General features: G+C 41.8%; 1 protein-coding gene across 2 annotated transcripts in view; it reads left to right on the top strand.

Moving 5' to 3' along the window:
- Positions 1 to 2,524: 2,524 nt before the first annotated feature.
- Positions 2,525 to 7,038, top strand: part of LOC310841136 (uncharacterized protein) — a 54,916-nt gene continuing 50,402 nt past the window's right edge. For both annotated transcript variants that reach the window (XR_014562370.1, XM_083731744.1), the window contains exon 1: positions 2,525 to 2,727. The gene's annotated coding sequence lies outside the window, so the exon portion shown is untranslated. The remainder of the gene's footprint in view (positions 2,728 to 7,038) is intronic.

The raw sequence follows: 7,038 nt of genomic DNA, 5'->3' as shown, positions 1-7,038 counted from the left end.
GATGTTTCAATGGCTCTTGCTCAAACTAGGAAAACATCTCTCAGAAAACACCCATCAGCAGAAGTCTTGTTTATTTTAGTACATTCTCAACACACCTTTTCATTTAGGAAAAGGCCCAAGCAGCTAAAAATAAAAGTAATAGTTAAATAGGATTCAAGTGACTAAGAGATAAAATAAAATTCAGAACCTAAGAAGAGTCTGCTGGTTAAGGCCAGCGGTCCATCTAGTTCTGCATCCTGTTCTCACAGTGGCCGACTAGATGCCTGTGAGAAACCCACAGTCAGGATTCGAGCACAAGAGCGCTCTCCCCTGGTGTTCAGAAGCATTACTGCCTCCAGCAGTGAAGGCAGAACATAAGCATCAGGATTAGAAGCCACCAGTAGCCTACTCCTCCGTGAATTTGACTAACCCTCTTTTAAAGCCATCCAAGTTGGTGGCCATCGCTACAAATTCAATCATTTCACTATGTGATGTGCCTGCTAAAAAAGAGATAAAAATTAAATGCATATCAAGATATGCATTTAAGATATCTTGATACGGTAGGGGGAGGGAGGTTTATTGGTTTGTGTTTTTTATTCTTGTTTTTATCATGTATTTTGTGTTTTCATGCTGTATTTTTATGTTGCAAACCCTACTGAGATCTACGGATGAAGGGTGGCATTCAAATTTAATGAATAAATAAGAAATGAAACCAGCTCTGAAGGAGGTGATAGAAATATGTCAAGGAGAGGGATCTCCAGGGAGCCTCCTCTCTACCAGCCACCTGTCTCTACCAAACGAGTCTCAGATCTGGATGAGATACAAAATAGTGACCCCCCAGCAAATCATAATGAATGGGTAGGATTATGCCAGACAAGATATTCTTTCGGTATCCTGATCTGAAACCATGTAGGGTGTCAGAGGTGAGATGAAGTCCATCTTCCCTTCTCCCCTTCGAACATCAATTTGTAGCAGAGTTTGGGATCCTGAGAGTCTTCCCTCATGGAAAGTGAAATTTGCATACATTTTGCTAGGGGAAGGAAAACTCTTAAGGCACCCAAGCTCATTTAAAAAATATATGCTCCAAATAATATATTTTTTTTATTTAAATGATGCTAGGAGTGATTTTGACTATAGACATACCATGCACAATATCTAGCAAGGTCTTGCTAAATTATAGGAATGAAAAACATCACATTTAAAAAGTAATTTGAAAATGATGTTCCCCCACTCCCCCCCCCCACACTGGTCTTTCAGATTCTAAAACTTCAGTAGTGATGACGTTTTTAGTCACTTGTGTTCTGAGTGTTTTTAATGTCATGCCAAGTCCTTTGTACGCAAGCTTCTTGACAAGCTGCCTATTTCCGCAAAATCACTGTTGTCAGCTCCATATTGAAAGTGTTAAGATTCATCAGCATCACTGTGCTCTGAACAGGTGATGCAAAAAGTGACACCCAGAGATCCCACAGGGTGACTGTCCAAAATTTACTCTAGCAGCCGAGGTTTGGAATGTGCAGCCAACCTTTTCCATATTGTAGCTAATGAAATGCCACAACAAGAGTTGGAAGGTGCATATCAGGCAACAACACAACACAAGTTGCTGAAATGGCTTACAGACTGCTAATTAACTCTCACTGCAAATGAGATTTCATTTTAATTTTGGATGGGGGGAGGGGGAGTGGTTTTATTACATTTAGTTGGCTGGCAGCCAATGCTACAACTCACTATGAAGCAAGTAAAGCTGAAGTCCTTCTGCAGCAACATATGGATGTTTGGGAAGGATGAGTCATAAATGGAACCAGATGCAAAGAAAAATAAAGCAAGTTATGAAAGAAAGATAGATGACTGCAACTGTCCTATCAGTATTATTACTTCTGATGCTAAGCCCACTATTGTGGGGCAGAGCCGTAGCTAGGTGATCTTGTGCCTCTGGCAGAAAAAGCCCAGATTGCGCCCCCTAGCCACGGACAAATTAGCTCTTCTTTCTGTCTGTCCTCCAACCCACCCCCTTCCTCCCATTCAATTCACCCTCTATTTGAAACCATTTCAAAGAGCCAGTGTGGTGCAGTGGTTAAGAGCGGTAGTCTTGTAATCTGGTGAACCGGGTTCGCGTCTCCGCTCCTCCACATGCAGCTGCTGGGTGACCTTGGGCTAGTCACACTTCTCTGAAGTCTCTCAGCCCCACTCACCTCACAGAGTGTTTGTTGTGGGGGAGGAAGGGAAAGGAGATTGTTAGCCACTTTGAGACTCCTGAAGGGGAGTGAAAGGCGGGATATCAAATCCAAACTCTTCTTCTTCTTCTTCTTATGAGGCAATAATCAATATTTATATTTATGGATATCTGGATATCTTGGTATCTGAAGAAGTGTGCATGCACACAAAAGCTCATACCAAGAACTGACTTAGTTGGTCTTTAAGGTGCTACTGGAAGGATTTTTTTTTAAAATATTTATGGACTTTTTAAAAGCCAATTTTGCACCCCGTCCCCCCCAATCACCTGCGCCTGCTCTTTTACCTGGTCTTTAGCTGTAACTAAGCAAATGTCAAATTGGAGAAAACCCATTTTTTTGCCACCTATGTTCAGGCATTTAAATACATTTATCTCTTCAGGTACCTTTAAGTCATTAAAGGGTTAAAATACTCTCAGCATTACCCCACATTAACTCTAATCATTGCACCTGTTAAAGGTTTCTTCCTGAGGCAACTGGTTCTGGCCTTTGGGTGCTTCCTGCAGGAGTTCTCCACTTGGTAAGCATTATTTATAACCACTAGTTTACAGATATTTGGTTGTATCATTAAAATCTGGACATCATTTTTTAGATTTTCTGAGAAAGGTTTTCTAGCTTACATCTCAATCCTTATTAATTAGGGGTTTTTTTTTGTTTCAATCTAGGGGTTGTTTTATCTTTAGATCTTTGTTCTGTTTTTAATTTGCTTTTGTCCTGAGTGTATATTGTTTTATATTTCTAGTTTTTGCTTAACAAGAGCTCTTATAAACAATTTTATAATTACTTTCATATTTACTTACTATAAGACGTTGATAATGCATTGTACATGACTAGTGCATTTCCCATTTATTTCTCATATCTATTGTGTCCCTCACAATTGCTATTATTCTAAAATCAATTGGGCCTCAAATGAATATTTCTTCATGCACTTAGAGTCGTTTTCCTCCTGATATCATATGGAGGTCACCAACCTGGGGTCCATAGGCACTATGGCACCTCTGAAGGCCCCTGGGTGGGTGCCCCAAACTGTAAGCTTTCATTTTCTTAAAAAGCAAGTCTCCAGCCCTCCTAGAAAGAAAGTTATGAGGCAAAAAAATGCACTCTGAGTGATCTCTGTGAAATGAGATTGGTGCAGCTACCTTGCATATTTTTCTTGGTACCAAGGAATTCTCCCTGTTGTTATTAGATAGCAAAAACATTGATGTTTGTGTGTGAGAGAGTGATCTCCATAGTCAGGACCAGCAGGACATAGGTGATTTCCTATGGAAAGCCTAGGGCTCTTAGTTGTTGTTGTCTCTCTGTGATTTTGTGTTATGGTATGCGCCCTGTGGCAGCCATTTTGTGTTGTGTCATGCCCTTTCCATGGCAGCCATTTTGTGACCGGCACCCCTAGCATTCCCTCAGAATTCAAAATGTGCCCACTAGTGCCCACTAGTCCAAAAACGTTGATGACGCCTGTCATTGTAAAGAAACAGCAAAACTGTAATTAAGAAGTAAAGGTGAGGTTGCATTTCCACATGTGCAAAGTCTTCAGGTCGAATTTGATGTGATGCTACTTGCATGTTAAGGTGCAGGTTTTGAAAGGTGCAGTTAGCACCAGCTGAAGATGGCAGTGGCTGAAGGGCAGCAGGAGCACTGTCAGCTGTGTAAGGGAAATTTAACCCGTTCTTCCCCTGCCGAAGTGCTGAAGGAAATCCCTCATCTAGAAGGTGGTTTTGCATTGAGAGGAAAAAGCCCACTGGTGTCAATGGGGGGATTTGCCCCAAAGGTAAACACCAGCTGCATGTTTCTGGTACTGTAGCCACTGAGAGAATGCAATGTACATGCAACTTATGAAAGAGGCTTTCTGAAAGCATTCCTAGGAGGACAAAGGTCCTTTCATAAACCCTATACACATGACTTTCAGACACTGAACAGGAGAGCAAACCCCAAGAACATTCCCACCTTTCCAGACTCATAAACTGAAACAAATTATGCCAAGGTCAGACTGGAGAAGATTTAAGCAAGACTTCCTAAGGATGGGATGAAGATATAATAAAATATTATATTCCGATGTTAAAGCCAGAAAAAAAAGATGTCTCTGCATTTTACCCATCCCAGTAGCGCTTTCTTTGCTGGCAATATTGTCAGAAAGTTTCTTTCATAAACAAAGCAAGAGTTTTTCCTGATCTCACTGTGGCAGAGTCGTCCCTTCTGGACACACTGTGACGAGCACAGCAGAATAAAGCCTACAAGGGAACACTTGGCTGTACAGAGAACAGCTTGATTTTATGCTCTGTCCACTGCCTTGAAGATTTCTATACAGAAAGGTGGTCTGCACACTAACAAATGAAAATTAAGCTCAAGAGCAATTTCCGAAATGCTCTGTTCCAAGAGGCATGGCAACAAGAAAAAGCAACCATGTGCTTCCTGAGCTTTCCATATCAGCCAGATTTCTAGGAAATCTTATCTCCTCATGTGAAAGGACAGAGTGAAACAGCTGCAAGATGTACCTAAGGCCAACCCTTTTCTTCCTTGGTTAGAGAATTCCATCCATGTTTTTGTCTGTCTGTTGTTATTTCCTCACTTACTGTCTGTCACAAACACAGCAGAAAATAACAGAGATGGCAGAAGAAAGTCGCTCTTACTTGTTGTTGTTGTTTAGTTATTTAGTAGTGTCCGACACTTCATGACCCCATGGACCAGAGCACGCCAGGCACTTCTGTCTTCCACTGCCTCCTGCAGTTTCCTCAAACTCATGCTGGTAGCTTCGAGAACACTATCCAACCCTCTCGTCCTCTGTCGTCCCCTTCTCCTTGTGCCCTCCATCTTTCCCACCATCAGGCTCTTTTCCAAGGAGTCTTCTCTTCTCATGAGGTGGCCAAAGTATTGGAGCCTCAACTTCAGGATCTGTCCTTCCAGTGGGCACTCAGGGCTGATTTCCTTCAGAATGGATAGGTTTGATCTTCTTGCAGTCCGTGGGACTCTCAAGAGTCTCCTCCAGCACCATAATTCAAAAACATCAATTCTTCGGCGATCAGCCTTCTTTATGGTCCAGCTCTCACTTCCATACATCACTACTGGGAAAACCATAGCTTTAACTATACGGACCTTTTTGGCAAGGTGATGTCTCTACCTTTTAAGATGCTGTCTAGGTGCTTTTTAAGATGCACTCTTACTTAGGGTGCTCTGAATGGGATTCACTTAAGGCAGCCTTCTACAACTCGGCCCTTCCTAGGCATCTTTGGACTACACCTCCCATCAACTGCCATTCCGTAGTATACAGCCTGCGGTGGGGGATTGTGGGAGTTGTAGTTCTGCGACATCAGCAGGGCACCAAGTTGGAGAAGGCTGATGTAAAGTGTTGGGGGGGGGGAAGGGCCATAGCATATGCCTTGCACTCAGAAGGTCCCAGGTTCAATCTTTAAGTAGGCCTGGGATACAACCCTACCTTAACCCCTGACAGCTGTTGCCAGTCAGTGTAGACAATACTGAATTAGAATGGACCAACAGAAGGGAACTTCATTGGTTTCTGTGTTCCTGTGAAAGCCAAACCAAGTAAGGAGTAAAAATGGGGATCACATGAAACAAGGATGTGCCTCATTGCAGGGCAGGGATGATATATACATAACATCTTTCCCCTTCGGACTAGTATTCAATTCTTAATTATTTCTCTTACTGCCTCTTCGTCTCAGCCTAGTATTTCCTCACTTTTGCTTCTCTCCAATTTTCCATACTGTGACATGCTGGCAGGAGGAATAGACTGTGGTGACAATTTAACATTTGACTGTGCTTTCAGTATTTGATATTTCACACCTGATATTTGTTATTTGATGTGCAACATATTTGATGTCTAATTCCTCATATTTGAGTTTTACTGCTTGATTTGACAGCCAGGGTCGAGCATTTAATATTTTCTAAGATCTGTTTGAAATTCATTGGTAGCTTTTCCATCATGTGGGTTCATTCCTATATCTAGTATTGCACAGCCATCAAGATCCCAAATCTCTCCTCTTCGAAACTGGGGCAGGCTCATGCATTTTAATGGCTCAATTCCTGTGTACGCACGTCAACAGAGAATCTGACATTGGTTTTGAAAAGGAGTCATTTTAAAAAGGTTATTTCTGGCTAAATAGAAAACTACATAGCTTTCCATTTTGTCAGCATCATGTGCTTCAGGGTTTCTTTCTCTTTTTTACATTTATCTTAATGGTTTCAAGAGCACTAGAGGGATATCTGTGGATAAAAGGAGCTATAGAAGTACCCATTTTCATTTTGTTACAGTCCTGCATTCAGCCAAAGGGCTTCTTTTTCCAGGTATTATGAATCTCCTTGCATAGCTTAACTCTGAAGTATATAAACCCACTGTAACCTTAAGCACTCGCTCTCTCAGGTGGGCAACATATGCCTGGCAACTTGCGATGCACAGAGGTCTTTTTATAGCCCACAAACTGCCTAAGAAATTCCATTGTCTTTTTTTGTTAGATCAAAGAATGTGGGTTCTCTGGCACCAAGGAGTACTAAAATCACCCCAAAATTTTGTTGTGTTTTATCTCCCCATGATTTCTCAATCAATTCCAAGTTTTTGATCCTGATTTACACAGTGTGGTCCTACACCCAAAGGTGCTCTCCACTTCTGCAAAGTTTGCTTACCTTGCCCTTTATTGCTTTTCTAGCTTGTTTCACCACTTTGATGCCAGATTTGCAGGCACTGTCCTGATCGGAACCATTTGCATTGCACTACTTATTGACTAAGCACTGATGTGCCTATGATATATATACATTTCTTTTTCTGGTAGGCTGTTTCATGTGCCCATGAGTGACGCCTCATCAGCCCCAACTAGCACAGCTG

This window comes from Podarcis gaigeae, assembly GCF_964106915.1.
Source record: "Podarcis gaigeae genome assembly, chromosome: 3".
In the NCBI taxonomy this organism is placed as follows: domain Eukaryota; kingdom Metazoa; phylum Chordata; class Lepidosauria; order Squamata; family Lacertidae; genus Podarcis; species Podarcis gaigeae.
Note: the sequence above shows the minus strand (reverse complement) of the source record. Positions and strands in the feature narration are given on the sequence as shown.